Source organism: Oryctolagus cuniculus, chromosome 16 (genome assembly GCF_051225735.1).
Source record: "Oryctolagus cuniculus isolate XC-2025 breed Fujian yellow rabbit chromosome 16, ASM5122573v1, whole genome shotgun sequence".
Lineage (NCBI taxonomy): Eukaryota > Metazoa > Chordata > Mammalia > Lagomorpha > Leporidae > Oryctolagus > Oryctolagus cuniculus.
In genome coordinates this window covers 92,918,648-92,937,682 of record NC_142882.1, presented here as the reverse complement: position 1 = coordinate 92,937,682, position 19,035 = coordinate 92,918,648, and positions in this window count along the sequence as shown.

Here is a 19,035-nt window from a genome sequence, read left to right as displayed (position 1 = left end):
AGAGCTGAGCCGAGCAGACCCACAGATGCCTAGACACGGTCTCCATCACCGCTCCGGAGCTGTGACTGCCGTTCCAAGCTGGAAGTCAGAAGCTCATCCAAACTGCCCCACAGTTTTACATCTGATTATCGTACTGGTATTTTCAAGACCATTGGGGAATTTTGTTGATTGTCAAAAGAAATGCAATTCCCAAAGGGGATGTGTGCAACACCATGGTTATGTCCTTGGCACAAAGGCACTGCTCCTGTGCCCCCTGCTCCGTGGGGCCAGGCTGAGCCAGGCAGGCTGCCTCCTGTCCATCATACTGCTGTAGGGAAGACCCTGGCAGCCCATGGCTAGACAAGTAGCTCCACCACCTGTGGTTTCCCTTTGCCACAGCACTGTGGCCTTTCACTATCTTCATAACCGGTGGGTTCTTTCCTGGGTTTCCAGCGACTCCCTCACCAGAAGCCCCTCACAGGGGGCAGGGCCCTTCAGCTGTTGGGCAGTGGTTCCCAAGGCCGCCACACTCAGGGAGCGCCAGGCAGTCAACAGGTTGGTGTAGGACAGAAGCCTCCCTTGTCGACTCTACTTCCCTCCACATGGCACAGAGCCTGGTACGTGATCAAGTGGAATTTACATGAACAGAGTCCAGGGTATCCACGAAAGACTCTGCACTTAGGAAGCTGGACATGGAGCAAACCATGACCACAGTCAGCATCACCAGTGACCGACTGCGAGGCAGAAACCTGGCTGACGGACTCGGGGGCAGCACGCAGGGCTGGATGCAGCTCCCGCAGGCTCGGGGCTGTGTCTCTCCGTGTCTCTGAGCTTGGACAATGGGGGATTACTTCTCAGACCAAACCACCTACCGCCTATTCAGATGGGAGAGCTTGGCCCAGCTCTGCAGTGTGCACTGCACTGACGGTGAGCAGACTGCCCACACGAGGTGGTGCACCTGCCGGATTTCATAACACCCTCGGGAGTGAACGGATCAGTGTGCACTTCAGTATTTGTAACTGCCCATGGCACAGAATTCGCCTTCTTGTTCCTGGGCCAGGCTTTCGGAATCCGGGCTCGCCTTCATGCATGCTGCTGGTTTGCCTGTGATGTAGAACACGCCCAGAGCTGGCTGGACAAGTTCCCATGGAGCCCCAAGCCTGGGTCCATCCCCTGAGGAGCAGAAAGCCCGTCAGTGACACAGGGATGGGTGGGAAGGAGGTGTGTCTTGTAAAGCACACAGCAAGGAGACAGACAGCCGTCACTTAATTGGCACCAGCTTTGGGGTTTGGACACAAGAACTTATTTTGCCCTAATTTAGCTTTATTCTCTGGTTGTTGAGACTCTTTATCATGAAGGAGTGTTGCATTTTGTCAGTTGCATTTCCCGCATCTGTTGAGATGGTCACGCTTTCCATGGCTAATGTGCTGTGTCATCAGTGGGTTTCACGTGTTGAGCCATCCTCACCTCCACGAGGTTGTGCTGATCCAGGCCGCACTGCAGGCTCCTTTTAACATACTGCTGAATTCGGCTTGTTTGTATTTTGTTGAAGATTTTTATATCTTTATGTTCATCAAGGAAATCGGTCTACAGTTTTCCCTTTTGTAATTTATTTGTTTGGCTTTGGTGTCAGAGTGATGTTGGCTTCATAAAATGAGTTTGTAACTACTCCGTTCTCCTACGCTTTTGGAAGGGCTTGAGAAGGATTGGCAATAATTCCTCTTTAATTGCTAACTGGAATTACTCCGAGAGGGAATGGTTCTGGCTTTCCTCTGTGGCGGGCATTTGATTAATGATTACACTCACACACGTAAATATGCTCAGATTGTCCATTTCTTTACCAGTCAACCTTGGGAGGTTGATCTTTCTAGGTTATTACCTGTTTCTTCCAGATCTCCCAGTTTGTTGGTGTTGTTATCTACATAGTCTCTTATGATTGTTCTCATTCTGTAGCGTCTGCTGGGATATTTCCTCTTTGCAGCTTGTATTTGAGGATTCTGGGTAAGTTAGTCAATCGGACCAGCTCAGTTTCAATTATCTTTTATATTTCTATTCTCTATTTCATTTCTTTATGCCCCATCTTTATTCTTTCCTTCCTGCAGCTAACTTCCAACATAACTGCGTTTTCTGATTCCTTGGGGAGTGAGTGAGTTGTGGGTTGTGTTCAACTTGGAATCCACTTTTGATTCCAGGTGTGCGTTGCTATGCAGTTCCTCTGAGGACTGCTTTTGCTCATCCTATGTTTTCATTTGTCTGAAGATGTTTTCCAGTTCTCTTTGGGTTTCTTCTTTGACTCACTTGGCTTTCCGTGAGTGTATTGTTTAATTTCTACATATTTGTGGATTTTCCAGTTTACTTTGTCCCTTGGTTTCCACACTTGATCGTTGCTGTGACTGCAATCTTCTTGAGGTTGTTAGGACTTTTTTTCCTTCCCTGAGACCTCACTGGAAGATGTTCTTCCATCAGCCCTCGAGGGGAATGCACTCTGCTGACCCTGGTGCGGCGCCTCCAGTGGGTTTCAGCTCCACGGGCTCGTCTGTTTTCCATCTGGCTGTTCCCTCCAGCACTGTCCACCAGTGACAGTGAATTGCCTAAGTCTGGTGCTGCCATTGTGGTCCCATCCGTCTCCTCCTGCAGCCCCATGTTCGTGTCACCTGTTTTCCGGGTCTGATATTAGGTGCAGGTGTCTTACGTTCTTCTGTAGAGTTGAGTCACTGTCTCCGTGTCTTTGTTGTGGCAGTTACAGGTGTAACCACCTTGGTACTCCTGTTTGTAACTTGCACATAACAACTTTTTCCTTCTTTCATTTTGCCTATAATAAAAATCAGACTCTAAAGTGAGTCTCTTATAGGTAGTATTTGAGCAGACTTCAAAAGTTTTCAGAGAGATGAAATTAAAAGATATTGTGTGAGTTTTCCCAAAGTATTTGATGCCCTGCGTATAATTTTATCATGCCTTTTTTTAAAGATTTATTTATTTGAAAGTCAGAGTTACACAGAGAGAGGAGAGGTAGGGGTCTTCCATATGATGGTTCACTCCCCAATTGGCCACAATGGCCGGAGCTGTGCTGATCAGAAGCCAGGAGCCAGGAGCCAGGAGCTTCTTCCAGGTCTCCCACGCTGGTGCAGGAGCCCAAGGACTTGGGTCATCTTCTACTGCTTTCCCAGGCCATAGCAAAGAGCTGGATCAGAAGTGGAGCAGCTGGTACTAGAACTGGCGCCCATATGGGATGTTGGCGCTTTAGGCCAGGCCGTTAACCTGCTGAGCCACAGCGCCAGCCCCTGTCATGCCTTTTTATCCATTCAGTCACTCTAGATCTTTTGACTGAGGACTTTCTGCTGAGATTTTATTAATGATTTTCTGTTGGCCTGGCCGTTCTTTAATTTTCTTCTCTTCCTTTCTTCCCATCCGTTCTCTCTCTTTTGGGAGTAATGATATGCTTTGATTCATTTTTCCATGTTTTTTAGATTGGTTTATTTATTTGAAAGTCAAAATTACAGAAAGAAAGGGATACATACACACACACACACACACACACACACAGGTCTTCCATCTACTGGTTCATTCCCCAGTGAACAGTGTTGGGCCAGGCCGAATCCAGGAGCCAGGCATTTCATCCAGATCTCCTAGGTGGGTGGCAGGGGCCCAGGCACTTGGGTCACCTATGCTGCTTTCCTAGACACATCGGCAGGGAGCTGCATCAGAAGTGGAACATCTGGGACTTGAAACAGTGCCCATCTGGGATGCTGGTGCTGCAGGTTGTGGTTTAATCTGCTAGGTCACAGGGGGCAGGGCCCAATGTATTTTATTTTTTTTTTTTAAGGGAAGGGGTTTATTGGGGGAAATCTGACAAACCGGAGGGAAGGGGCATGAAGAAGGAAAAGAGGGAGAAGGAGAGTATAAGAGAGAAAGAAAGAGAGATCAGGAGATGGAGAGAGGGAGCCATGTGTTCAGGAACAGGTCCTTTTAAAACGTTGTGGGGGGGCAGGGAAGTAGGAGTAGCAAATCCCATTAGGATGGAGGTGGAGGTGACACTGGTGGTTGAGCCATGGGGTCACCTGGCTTCCAGCAATGGATGGTGGTGCCTAGAGCCTAGGATGGTGTCTGGGTGTAGATGGCGCCATGGATAAGACTGCACCATTTTACTAACATTCCCCCACTTTTGCTTTTTATAAAGCGGCAGTTGTGTGGGATTACATTAGTCCTTAAAGTCCAGGAGGGGTACAGGGACGATGATCTGTCTTTAGAGCTACTTCCTGCTGACATGGGGAGACGCGGTACTCTCTGCTGGCGTGAGGCGATGTCTCGAGCTGCTGTCTCCTGGGTGGGGAGCCGAGTATATCCCTGTAGCAGCATTTGGTTGACTGCCTGGTTGTTGAAGACCCTGGTTCGCTCCATTATCGCCTTCTATAAACACTTAAACAGTCACGGTTGTATAAAGACAGGGTGAGAATAGCAGCCAATGCTCCTAGTAGTGGTATTAAGCAGGCAATGAGAGGATTTCACAGAGGAAAGGAAATGGGGGAGGGGTCTCTGGACCCTTGTGAAAACTGTTTGGTGGTCTGTTTGATGGTTTAAAGCTGATCCCAACCAAGACCAGGAGAAAGGCCACTCATCTTTTGCAGGTAGAGGGGTTTGTCTATAGAGAAATTCTGAACAATCATGCAACACTAAGTGGGAGAGAGGACCATCAATACACAGGTCAGGAGCAGAGGGACTGATGTTAGAGTAGAGGCTATGATTGTAAGGGGTGAGCCCCCAGATGGGCTACACAGGGTCTAGAACAAAGGTCAGAGCCATTACTAGAGGACCTAAGAGGGTGCTGTCTAAGCCACGACTAAGTTCTCCAATGGAGAGGCAAATGGAAACTGACAGAAGGGAGCCTGTGTCCAGGCCACGCCCAGCAGCAGGACGGGGTGGGGAGGAAGCTTGGAAGCGGCTCCAGGGAGGGCAGCTGGAAGGGCCTGCAGATGACCTGACTTTCCTGGGTTGGAAATGTCCCTTACAGTGAGGCTCGTTGTTACGCTTTAACCACTGCCTTTTAGAAGCAAACTTTCCATGGCCGCATGATAGCAGGCATGTCTTCTCTTGATTTTGTCTGCAACTTAAATATCTATAAATGCACACACAGGCAGGCGAATCATCATCACACAGTCTATCACATCAGCTCCGTCAGCAGGCCCACGGCCTTCACGTCACGGTTCTCACACACGTGTGCGTGTCCTATAGTACATGAGTGGCTATAGCGCCTACCTCTGTGGTCGTCACAGCCGTGTCCGAATCTCGGGTTCTGGGGTGACAAGGACCTCAAGTGCTATAAAACGCTGCAGTACTTGCACTGAACTTCTGCACGTTGTCTTTGCATTTTAAATCTTCGCTAAGTGGCTTACGATACCTAATGCATTATAAACGCCACACCGCTGGTTCTCATACGGTATTTGCCAAAAACTGCCCATTTGGGGTATTCATGTTATAGAGGGTTTTTTTTTTCATCATAAAATAACACTGTAATAGACACAGTTGTCTTAAATCTTGTGTTCCTGTTAGCTACAGTTGAACAATTTCTCTGAAGCTGTAACCATCTGCAGAGACGTTGAGCTCCAGCCAGACAGAACTTCTAGATGCTTGTTCTGCATCCGACTCCAGCTGAGGGAACGCTGTCCCTCTCTCAGAGGGTTTTGAGTTTAAAGATGGATTGTAAAGTTTATAGGTCTCAATAGCATGCATGTGATCACTAATTACATAAAATATATTTTATTTTGTAATTAAAATAGTAGATTTAGTGAATTTCCTTTTCAGATGCATTCTTCATTATTAAATAATTGATTTTTGTATTTTAAATTGTTAAATATAATACAATGCACATATACATGTATGAAGTTTCCATTTATTGCATTTTTGTTCATTGTATATATTATTAAAAGCTTTATTCTCTTTGCATCTCATCTGGCTTCAGTATTTTTGTCATTGTTCTCATTATGAAATGAATTATGTGTAGGATAACCCAAGACCAGTAAATTGAGCATTTCTGTACCTTGTACCTAAGGCAAAACAAAAACAACCTAGAAGCAATGATAAAAACACAGCCAGCGTCCCTTGCTAGCGGGAGCAGGGCGGTGACAGCCCCGAAGTCCTGACTCGGGAGAAGAGGGCGGGAGCAGGCCGGTGACAGCCCCGACGTCCTGACTCGGGAGAAGAGGGTGGGAGCAGGCCGGTGACAGCCCCGAAGTCCTGACTAAGGAGAAGAGGGCGGGAGCAGGCCGGTGACAGCCCCAACGTCCTGACTCCGGAGAAGAGGGTGGCAGCAGGCCGGTGACAGCCCCGACGTCCTGACTCGGCCGGCGAGGGCCATCTGGAAGCTCAGGTGCCTCTTTTCTAGGGGGACGGAGTGGAGAGTGGAGCAGCAAAAGGCCCAGCTCCTTCTAGCAGGTGAATTCCAGCTGCTTATTAGCTGTGACTGTGTGGTGAGAGGCGCATTTCACAGCCGCAGTGGGGATCAGGCAAGATCTCCGCGGCGCATCTGACGGGTCCCGGCAGACCTTTCTGAGTCCAGGCCGCAGCAGCCGTGACTGGCCTGGGGCTCGTTTTGCTGGAGCATCCGTGCTCAGTGCATCGGTGGATTCTCGGGCTGTGCCGGTCCCCAGCCCTCGTGGACACAGCGGCTGTGAACATGGGGGTGCAAACCTAAGACTGTAACCTGTGTACCTGGCGACTTTCATAATTCCTCACTCTTACATAAAGAATTCACAAATGCATTTTCATAATAAAAAACCTCACCGAAATGAGACTGGACAGAAATCCATCATGTCCTCACATTTCCCCGCAGCTTCCCCATTGTTTTATGGTCAACTATCGTAAGCGTTTATATAACCAGTTCTGATGCACCCTAAATGTTCAAAAAAGTCTTCCTGCTGAGGTGCCTCGTTTGCTACACTTCTAACCGTGACTTCATTTTCCTAGAGGGATGCAAGACTCAGCTGAGTGATGCTATTGCCAACCAATTTATGCAGATAAGCATCTGTCACCTACCTGTAAGTAAAAATACAAATTAACACATTCAAAATAATTTAACAGATCTGCTCCTATATTTTGTTCTACCTATTTTAAATACAACAGGACTGCGGAATGTGGTGTGGTTGATCAAGAAGCACGGAAGGCGCAGTCGTGACCACGGTGTCAGATCCCATGGGATCAGCACGGCTGATGCTTGGATCGGCGTCGGATCAGCTGAGGGTCACTTTGCGTGTGACGGGTCTCCAGGTCTGTGCGACGCCCTGATGCACTGATATCTTCACTGCTACTTTCTCAGAGGAATGAGTTGACACGCGGAGACACTCTCAGGGCCTCGGGGCCACACAGTCAATTAGCGACGAGCCGAGGCACAGACCCATGTCCTCCACCCGTTAATAAAACTCTGCTTCTTTCTGTAGCACAGTTGTCTCTCCCAGGCATTAAATGTATTTGTAACATTATTTCTGAAATTAATTAGCGTGCTGCAGTGGGGATTTCTATAGAACGAAGAACAGTGAAACCTGGCAACACTGAGAAGAACTGTGTTCCAACGAACAAGCGCCTCATTGCTGCAGGGCCCGACGGGGCTGTGCCAGGCACGGGGACTCCAGGGAACTTCATCCCACACTGGGCGACCAGGATCCTCGGAACAGCCTGGTGGTCAGAACAAAATAGCTCTTACTATGCGTACATCGGGACCCGGCTCACTGCCCAGTCAACTAAATTCCTGATAGTTATTTCAGTCTAAATAAAGCTAAGGTAGCATGTTGCTGTGGGCGGCAATTTGGGGAGTAAATCATAGCAAAATAAATTTGTATATTTTTCTTTAAACAAAAAATACGGTGCACCTGTGCATTGCTGTTGAGAAACAAGAGTTGTAAGTGTGTCAGTCTCCACCGCTGGCAGGGTGACTGCACAGCTCCTCAGCTGGATTAGCTGGGGACTGGCCTAGACAGTCCAAAGCCAATCTGACCGAAAACCACCAGCCTCGTGGCCACATGCACCCGGCCAGAAGGGCAGAGTCACGGGAGCTGTGGACCGTCTGCACTCCAAGGCGCTCCGTTCAGCCTGGCCGGGAGCTCTGTGTGGCTTCTGCACAGAGACGACGGTGGCTGTGTGACCTGACTTCAAACATGGCTGGGACGGAAGAACTCTTTAGCTGCAGAGACCAAGCCCTGCTTCCCTGAGCTCTGGCTCTCGTCTCGCTGTTTTCTGCAGGGCAGAGACAGTCCTGTGTTTCCGGGTCCTGGAGATGGGCTACACAGGGACCTGGGCACAGGCAAGCACACCTTCCCGCCTGATGGCTCCCTGACGTGGGTGGCACAGGTGGTAATGAAGCACTGGTCCTCACAGCAAGGTCGCCTGTGCTGGCGCTGCACCTGTGTCGCTGGGACCCCACCAACCCGACCCCCGAGTCTGCAGGCCGCTCTCAAGGGGAAGCAGCCACGGCTCCCAGGACGCCCTCCTGGGCTCAGGCCGGGACTTCAGTGATCCCGTTTACAAAGCACGCTCCTGAGCGTCCACTAAAATCCCTTTTCCTCTTGTGGCTGTTTGGTGGCCCTTTCTCAGGACGCATCTGCTCACCTGAGCCAGGGCCTGTGTCAGCCCCAGGATCACAGGTCTCACCTGAGCCGGGGCCTGTGTCGCCCCCAGGACCACAGGTGTCACCTGAGCCGGGACCTGTGTCACCTCCAGGACCACAGGTGTCACCTAAGCCAGGGCTTGTGTCACCTCCAGGATCACAGGTGTCACCTGAGCCAGGGCCTCTGTCACCCCCAGGACACGAGGGCCCCAGGTGGTTGACCACTGGTAAACAGACTTTGGAGCCGAGAGAAGAAAGAAAAGAGATGCCAGCGAAGGTGAAGAAGCAGCAACACTGAAAAATTTGAGATTTAGAAAAACTGTGTGAAAAAATAAAATTGTGAGAACAAATACATGAATCCATGCAGTTGTTCCTTAAATATTGTCTGCAGAAATAAAACAAGAAAATGAAAAACTCTAAAGCGTCTCAGCTTCAAGTGTAAGGAATCTGTCTCTAGACCGTGTCTTTAATTTCCCGAGTCCATTCGCGCCCTGTAGTTGTGAATGAAGCCCTCCCAGGGTCTGTTCGTGCCCTGTAGTTGTGAATGAAGCCTTCTCAGGCTACGTTAAGTACGCTTGGTGTTGGGTCGTCCTGCACTACCAGCCACAGAGAGGTCAGAACTAATTCTTTTCCTCTTTTGTCACTAAAATACAGAGAGCAGTGACTTAATCTGCACTATCTTTAGGAATGTGCAGGTAGTTATCGTCATATCACTGTAACATCGCAGAAGTGATCGTATCCACATCGCCGGTGCCCTGACAGTTCCTGGCTGTAACATCCTGTTGGCACGCAGGGGCCCTGTCTCCCACACCCACTCCCCAGTGATGTGCTGCTGTCTGAATGACCACTTCGTACTTTGCCCATCTCATTAAACCACCTTTGGTTTCCTCAATACAAAGGCTTTGTATCAGTAACTCTTCTTAATTTATTGCTGATACACCTTGTTGTTTGAGGTTTTTGCATTTTTCGTAGGCAAATACATATTTTTAAGAAGGATTTATTTATTTATTTATTTGAAAGCCAGAGTTACTTAGAAGCAGAGGCAGAGAGGGAAGAGAAAGAGAGAGAGAGAGAGACAGAGAGAGAGAGAGAGGTCTTCTATCTGCTGGTTCACTCCCTGAATGGCTGCAATGGCCAGGGCTGGGCCAGGCTAAAGCCAAGAGCCAGGAGCTTATTCTAGGCCTCCCACATGGGTGCAGGGGCCCAAAGACTTGGGCCATCTTCCACTGTTTTTCCAGGCCATAGCAGAGAGCTGGATCAGAAGTGGAGCAGCGGGGACTTGAACCAGTGCCCATATGGGATGCAGGCACTGCAGGCGGTGGCTTTACCGGCTGTGCCACAGTGCTGACCCAGGCAAAGCCATGTTGACTTGTGAAGGAAGATGGGGGAGGTTATGTAGAAAGGCTGGATTTTAGTGCACATTGGAACGGGAATGAGTTCACTGGAAAGGAATGAAAAAATCATAGAACAATGTTCAAGTGTACAATTTTATAAAATAACCATATGCAATTATTTTATAGTATGCCATATATTTGACTATATGCAATGAATTGGTGAAAACGTGCAGATGTATTTAAATCTGTGAGTCTCTGTATGTGATAGGAAGGTTTACCAACACAGGTGTCAGGGCACCTCCAAGAGTTTGGCCCAGCAGGTAGGACACTGGGGAAGACGCCTGGTCCCCCACCAGAGTCCAGAGCTTGGTGCCTGGCTCCAGCTTCCGAATCCTGAGCCTGCAGTGCAGATCCTGGGAGGGCTCAGGGTTTGTTTCCTGTGCCCCTGTGGGAGACTCCCCGTGAGTTTCTGGGCACTTGGGCAGCGAACAAGCAACTGAAGCTCCTTTGTCTGACTCTCTGCTTCTCAATTAAACAATGTTCTTAAGCTAGGGGAAAATGGAGTTACGTAAGTTTATTTTTGATGCCAATCTTTTTTAAATAATGCTTTTTTTTTCATAATACACGTTTCCATGAACTTTGTGAGTACCCTCACAAAAGGCAAACCCGGGGAAAGTATCTGTTGTCAAGAGTCCAGAACGGCCTCCGGGGGAGCCCTGTCTGACCATCAGGGGACAGGGTGTGCAGTGAGTGAGGACGGCCGAGTGCTCTTGTGGGGACACTGCCGACAGAACACGGCTGTGTGCAGTGAGTGAGGACGGCCGAGTGCTCGCGTGGGGACATTGCCGGCAGAACACGGCTGTGTGGAAGACCAAGCCTGCTGAGCAAGGCTTGCGGTGGGCACCTGTTTGGGCACCTGCTTGGGCACCTGCTTGTGGGTGGCCAGCACCTCTCCACCACTTGAGTGGCTTCCCCTCAGGCCTGCCCCAGTGCAGGTCCCACCCAGCTTCGGCCTCTTCTTCCCCTGCCCCTCTTGTCCACAGCCTCTGCCATATTTCAGAGATCAACAGGATGCAAGCCAGAGTGATCGTGTAAGACGCAGCGTGTTGTCCCATTGTTAGACCCTCGGAGTGAGGATGCTAACACGTCGAGAGGCACACCCCAGAGACTCAGACTCCAGACCAGCTGATGCAAAAGCAAGAGGATTTATTCGGCGTCTACGCAGACGGGCCTCCTGAACTCGGGAGTCCAGGCTCCCCAGCACAGAGCCACACGGTTTATATACCCGCAGTGACCAATCAAAAGCACTATAGAGTCCATGCACACAGCAGTCCAATCCGTGAGCTGATCATGTGAAAGGCATGCGTCCTCTATCCATCAGCTACGGGATCACATGGGAGGCGTGCACCTCGTCGCCATTTTGTTGTTTACTTCTTTAGCAGTTCCTTTCCCTGCCAGCGCCATCTTGTTCACCCTGAGGGGGACAACGTCTCGCTCCCTTTGTTCCCCTTGTGGGAGAGCGGCGTCCAGCTTCCCACACTGTTATTTGAGTATTAGGAGGTATACAAACTGGGTTAGGTCTTAGCACAGCCAGGCACAAGTGTCGCAGCTAGCTAAGCACAGGGTCCCTTATTTTATAGCTGCACCTAATTTTAGCTTTGGGGGAAAAAGTTTAGAGCTGTAATTTTAAACTTTAATTTTTATTGGGGCAAAGGTGACTTCTTGTTTTTAATGGTATTGGCTTAGGTCACTCCATCTTGGTTTGATTTTTAAGGTTCTTCACCATGTGGGCAGGGGGTGGGGTGGGGAGAGAGAGGGAGGGAGACAGAGAGAGACAGAGAGAGACAGAGAGAGAGAGGAGGAAAGAAGAAGAGGGAAAAGCACTCACTGGATTCAAAGTACCAACATCTCCATCTTTCGCAGGGTTTCCTGGACACATCTGGGGTCCACACACACACACACACACAGGTGGAGAAAGGCCACTGGTCAAGCGGCTACTTGCTGGGTGAGAACAGAGAGGTAAGGACTGAAGCACTGTCTCCAACAAATGTCTGTCTGAACAAAGATAGTCTCCCACTTGTCTCTTCCTCGCAGAGAGCTGGGTGATGAGGAGGGGAATAGAGTGACAGTGAGGACGGGATTGTGACATCTCCTGGCCAGGCTCCTGCGGTCCAGCTCACTCTAATTCCTCTCAGGAACAAATACTTTAATCAAGTGTATTTTATGTTTCATCCTTTTTTATAATGATCAAATCCCTGTTAATAATTTCTCCTCTCAGTGCAATTGAAAGAAAGATTAATCATTTCACTCTATATATAACACGGCATCAATCTGGAGTTCAATCAGAGCCTGAAATTAGTAACTAAATTAAAATTTCCCTTGGTTTTCTACCTTTCTCATGGAAATTAGGTACAATTATTCATGTGATTTTGGAGTCCTAATCTCTTTCTTCATCTATTTAAAGTTGTCTGATAGAACCAGCTTGGAAGCCGACACGGGGAGAACAGACGGCCGTGGTCAGGATGTCGCTGCCACCAGTGGGCCTGGGCACAGCGTCTCGGCTTGGTTCTCTGAATTCTGCATGTCGAGCTCCTTCCCATGCAAGCAAAGGTCCAGCTACGGCTCTGCCGCCGCCCTGCAGCCCTCACGGATGGCCACACGGTCACTGAAATGGCCATGCGTGCAGTTTCATTACTGTTTTCCCACGTGTTTTAAATACATTCTGCCTGTTGACAAATGGAAACATTTACAATCAAAAAAAAAAAAAAAACCTATGTGGTGTTGTTTAAATGAAATGTCACTCACGTCCAAACAAGATGGATGACAAGCACCGTCACACCGGGTGCACGCCGCGCTTCCTGGGTGTGGGGTGTCTCCATGTCTCCCCAGAAAGGGTGCAGGGTTGGAGCTGGTGATCCGACAGCAGTGCTGTCACCCAGACGTCAGGCCTGGGGCCGTCCCTCAGCATGGGGAGGTGGGGTGGGGAGGGCCCTCGATGGCCACCTCGGGCACGTGCCTGGTGGAACAGGCTGAGGATGTCAGCGTGTGTGGGGCTGTGACGCTGCGCGAGGATTCTTTCCTCCCTTTCCGGAAGCCGCTGCTATCTGCCCCACGTCCTCCCTCCTCCTCTGTCCCCACGGCCTGCGCTCCAGGTCGCACGTGCCGCTCCTGGGTGAGCAAGCTCTGCCCTTGCCCCGCCTCTGCGCCTTGGATCCCGGTACGAAGACACTGATTTCATGATTTCCCTGAGTGCCGAGACAGGGCGGAAAGCACGTGGCACACGCATTTCCTTCAGAGCTCACAAAGCACTTTAGCTGCTGTTACTGCCACGATTCTGTCCTGGGCAGCGACACGTCCCCTTTATGACAGAGGAACCTGCTTAGTGACTTGGCAGCAGCCTGGAGAAGAGACCCGCCGGGATAGGAGACACGGGGTGCCCCGGCTCAGGCAGCACCGGGCACACGCTGCTCTCAGCACCTGGGCAGGGCCCCACACGGCTGCTCCGGGGGCCAAGGAGCCTTTGTGGCCCCAGCAGTGACCTCCTCACAGGGTGGTTCCAGACAGGAAGGGAGGAGTGGGGGCAGGAAGCGTTTTTATCGCATCTCCCTCTCAAGCCTACCAGAGGAAACATTCCCAAAATCCTCCTCGTGCTTCCCACCAGGCGGGAGGGGCTGGCAGGCACCCCTGGCCTCAGAGCTCCGAGGAAAGTCGTTTCACAGGTTTCCTTTTTTATCATTTTATGTAGAAAAGTCTTAAGTTTACACAACAAGAACCATGAGTCAGGGACAGAGTGCCCAGACCCCTCATGTCCACCGTGTCCCATGTCCACCTGCCAACCTGTCACGTTAGCATTGTGTCACATTCATGCACCGCACCCCGACTTGAAGGCCCTTTGGTCTCTGTGGTTTGCGAAAGGGAGTCGACTGAGGTCGAAGACTGTCTAACCTCCAGGCCTGTCTGTGTTTTCAAGTCAGGAAGCCCACATCTTCCTCTGAAATCCCTCACTTTGTGCCCATATCTTCCATGACGTCTGTGTCTTTCAAAATGCATTTTATCCTGATGTGCAAACCCTGGCGAATTAGAAGGAGTGTTTGCCAGCGTTGTGGATGCAGATGAAGGTCCTCTCTGAGCAGGACCAGGTGCCCGTGCGTATCAGGAGCTGGCTGCGAGGCCAGGGGTCTGTCCTTTAGTGCCAACGGCTGCAGTGAGAGGCAAGGCCGGCACCATGGACAGCTGCCCGTCCTTGCCAGGGGCGGTGCTGCCGCCCACGGGAGGATCTAGGAAGCAGGCCCGCAATGCTCTGCCTCCTGCCGCGTAGGGCTCTACCAACAGTCCAGCCCAACGTGGGGCTGAACCAAATTGCGCACTAGCAATTGCTTTCCACACACCCGGGAGCTGTTCCTGTCCTAAGCAAATCTCTCAGCCATTCAACAAAAGCTGTAAATTTGGGCATCGTGATTTTTTTTCTGTTTTCACAGAGTAGAAATGATCAATTAAACATGAATTTTGGTAACTGTCTCTGTTGTGGGATTTAGTATTTCTCTGTGTGTAAAACAGAAAAGCTTCTGTAGGCAAATGCCCACGGGCTCTAAATCAGAGCTTCCTCTGTGCCTCTTCTTCAGTGGACTCTGCCCCTTTGGGGTTCCTGTTCCATGAGTTGATTGGAAATTAGCACAAACAAAAGGCAAGACTGGCAGATTCCAGGAACAGCACAGCAGTGAGCCCAGCACGACGCGGCCCCCCGGTGGAGGCCCAGGATGAGCCCAGCACGACGCGGCCCCCCGGTGGAGGCCCAGGATGAGCCCAGCACGACGCGGCCCCCCGGTGGAGGCCCAGGATGAGCCCAGCACGACGCGGCCCCCCGGTGGAGGCCCAGGATGAGCCCAGCACGACGCGGCCCCCCGGTGGAGGCCCAGGATGAGCCCAGCACGACGCGGCCCCCCGGTGGAGGCCCAGGATGAGCCCAGCACGACGCGGCCCCCCGGTGGAGGCCCAGGATGAGCCCAGCACGACGCGGCCCCCCGGTGGAGGCCCAGGATGAGCCCAGCACGACGCGGCTCCCCGGTGGAGGCCTAGGATGAGCCCAGCATGACACGGCCCCCCGGTGGAGGCCTAGACACAGATGCTCACACAGAGGAAGGTGGTGGCTAATCCAAGTCCAGCTCCACAGTGGTGGCTCAAGCAGCAGAAGAACACTGGGCATGGAGGGGCTCTCCCCTGCTGGGGGACCGTGAGTGTGAGCGGTGCTTCACCAACAGGGGCAGGCTGGCTGCAGCATGTCATGCCTGGAATCGTTCCATCTGGATTGTTCTTATTAAGAAATTAGCTCTGCTGTGGCCCAGGAAGGCCGTGGAGGACGGCCCAAGTGCATGGGTCCTGCACCCGCATGGGAGACCAGGAGAAGCACCTGGCTCCTGGCTTCAGGTCAGCGCAGCTTGCCAGCTGTGGCAGTCATTTGTGGGGTGAACCAATGCAAAAGGAAGACCTTTCTCTCTGTCTCTCTCTCTCTCTCACTGTCTAACTCTGCCTGTCAAAAAAAAAAAAGAAATTAGCTTTTTTCCCCCTTGCCTTTGTAAAATGTCTCTAACAAGACTATGATGATAGGGCTGGCACTGCGGCATGGGGGAAAGTCCTCCGCCTGTGACACCAGCATCCCACGTGGACAGCGGTTCTAAGCAGTGGAAGATGGCCCAAGTGCTTGAGTCCCTGCATCCTGCGTGGGAGACCCAGAAGTGGACAGGCCAGTGACAGATGCTGTAGTGAGAGACACTGCCTGGAGAGTACTCTACTCTCTACCCTACCATAGAAAGACAATCGAGTCACCTCCAGAAACGTAGACAGCACGGTGAGCCCCGTATTCAGTCAGCTTTGCGTTCCTGCTCATTTGTATACTAGATTTATCAAGTTCTTAGAACAATACATGGTGCTATTATCATGAATCACTGTATTATTTCCTGTAATTCTTTATATTTTCTGACATATGTTGATTTGTGTGTAGATGGTGCATACTTTGGCCTTGCAAAAATTCCTGTTTATTTGGCTTGACTGTGCACAGATGCAATGCAGTGACTGCGGAGGCTCAGGAGTTCACTGTCCTCCCAGGGGACATCTCTTCATCCCTGAAGAACCTTAAAAATCAAACCAAGATGGAGTGACTTAAGTTAACACTATTAAAAACAAGAAGTCACCTTTGCCCCAATAAAAATTAAAGTTTAAAAATTATAGCCCTAAACTTTTTCCCCCAAAGCTAAAATTAGTTGCCGCTGTAAAATAAGGGGCCCTGTGCTTAGCTAGCTGAGACACTTGTGCCTGGCTGTGCTAAGACCTAACCCAGTTTGTATGCCTCCTAATACTCAAATAACGGTGTGGGAAGCGGGACGCTGCTCTCCCTCCAGGGGAACAAAGGGAGCGAGACGTCGTCCCCTCAGGGTGAACAAGATGACGCTGACAGGGAAAGGAACTGCTAAAGAAGTAAACAACAAAATGGTGATGAGGTGCACGCCTCCCATGTGATCCCGTAGCTGATGGATAGAAGACGCATGCCCTTCACATGATCAGCTCACGGATTGGACTGCTGTGTGCATGGACTCTATAGTGCTTTTGATTGGTCGCTGCGGGTATATAAACCGTGTGGCTCTGTGCTGGGGGCGCTCTCTGGACTCCCGAGTTCAGGAGGCCCGTCTGCTCAGACGCCGAATAAATCCTCTTGCTTTTGCATCAGCTGGTCTGGAGTCTGAGTCTCTGGGGTGTGCCTCTCGACGTGTTAGCATCCTCACTCCGAGGGTCTAACAATCCCCACACCTCAGGGCTCCTGCCCGAGAACTTTTATTATTGTTGTTATTTATATAGACACCATGAAAGTATACATTATCTCAAGGTAAGCCTGGCTGTCCTCATTTCAAAACAACGTTTTCATGAGACAGGTAAAGAACACCCGGCCGCTTCAGGTAAAGTTGGAGAGTGTAGTACCGAGTCGTTTTCTCGGTCCTAACGGCGGTCTCAATGGGCAAACTCAGGTAAACATGGGTGCAAATGGGGCACCGCTCAGGATGATGACGGGAGACTCCGGGGCACAGGGCGAGCTGCTCACGGTCCTGGCGCTGTCCTCGCTGTACAAGCATGAGTCTGCTGGAACTCTTCCTATCATGCAAGTGCCTGTTCTCATTCCCCAGAAAGAAAGGATCTGCCCTGACAATCCACCCTCTTCTTGTCTTCCAGGCAGGGAGCAACCGCTGACCAAGGACTGTGCAAGCATGCAGCTCAAACCCAAGCTTTCCCAGGGCTGTTGTGTTGGGATGGGGTGGCTACTACGGCGAGGTGAAGTGGCGGTGACCACTGGTGCAGGCTGACGTGGCAGGTGTCACTTTGCTACTCAGATCCCGCAGAAAGATGACGTGAGCGTGGACATGGTCACTCTCAGGAGCGTGAACAGCTCAACAGCACGAGGGTGTAACAGATAAACCGCAGTAGGCGGCACGCGATCACTGAGGAAGAACCGTGTCTGACAGTGCTCCGTACAGCCCTTGGACGGGCTGGAAAAGCCCCTGGCAGTGGACCACGGACCAGAGCAGGAAAAAAGTGAAAGAGAAAGAAATTCGCAAGGGAGAGAGCCTGTGGCTGCGGGAGGAAGCATCCGTTACTTTGTGGGAAGCAGCCAGGGTGATGTAGACTGCAGCCCCCGCGCGGAATCAAGAAGAATGGGACAGGAACGCCGCTGCCACTCCGCACGGGGAGATCGGGGAAGTGGGGCGGCCTGAAAGGATATTTTGATTGAGACACTTAATGGCAATTCAAACAGACTAATTATGAATTTAGGTACTAAAAATACATGTGCTTTCACTTCTGAAGCAGCAGCTGAATTTTTATTTCTAGATGCAATATTTGGCTACTCATCATAGTATGATTGGGACAATATAACTTTATTGTGTAAGTGATTTTGTGCCAACAATGTGAAAGCTGAGTTTCAGATGCTGCTTCTATGCAAAATGGAATGCACTCAAAATAGTCAGTAGACTCTCTTGGCTTTTCAGCATTTAGAAACAAATCATACAAAGACTAATATTTTTCGAGTTTTGCCAACAATATTGTGATTTGAGAACATCATTCTCAAAAAGGCAAAGTTTACTCCTGATTATAAGAGCACAATACCTTACATTAAAATTCAGTTCCCCTGGTTGGGAGGCTGAAGGAAGAAATGCCACCATATACCAACTCTAGAATAATAACAGAAACAAAAGTTACTGAGAATTTATATTTAAAAACTACATGGTGCCCTTTGATTACATGTAAAATGCACAAATAAACATTCACATATTATGTAGACTTAGTTCTACGGTTAGTCCAAACCAGTGGGAGAAGAACTACAAGTGTGAGCTTGGGGTATTATGACTCAAGCTGTGCTGATTTCTTTGAAAGCTGTATTTTATTTGAAAGAGTTTGAAAGAGTGACATAGACAGGCAAAGTGAAAGAGAGAGAGAGAGAGAGAGAGAGATCTTCCATCGGCCAGTTCACTTACCTAAGAGCCGCAACGGCCAGGCCTGGTTCGGGCCAAATCTACGAATCAGGAGCCCCGTCCAGGTCTCCAGCACCTGTGGCTGGAGCTCAAGACTGGGGCCGTCATCTCCTGCCTTCCCAGGCTCGTCGGCAGGAACCTGGCCTGGAAGCTGTGCAGCCAGGACTTGAACCAGCACTGCGACGTAGAATCCCTACATTTCAAGTGGCAACTTCACACGGTGAGCCACCAACCCCTTTACTATTTTCTTGAAAAGTGAGAGGGCCGTTGCTCACTCCTCACTCTAATGACGCTACCTGGCCTTCACATGTAGGCAAGTCCTGGTGCTATTCTGTTTTCTCCCATTATGTTTATGATGCTCCCGTCAATCTGTGGTAGGCTCTCATTTCTTCCTGAGATGCAGAAATGAAAATACCCCCAATTATTCCCTGTCAACTGTTATTTCATTACATTATTAATGGAAAAATGAACCCAGGTTGTGCAGCTCTTCAAACAAAACAGCAAAGAAAGAGATGTCTGAAATTGGTTTATAATACTAATTGGACTGAACTTTTCCATTAACTTGAAAATAGACCACTCTAACCCTATTTGGAGAGTGAGATCACGTTCCTATAAA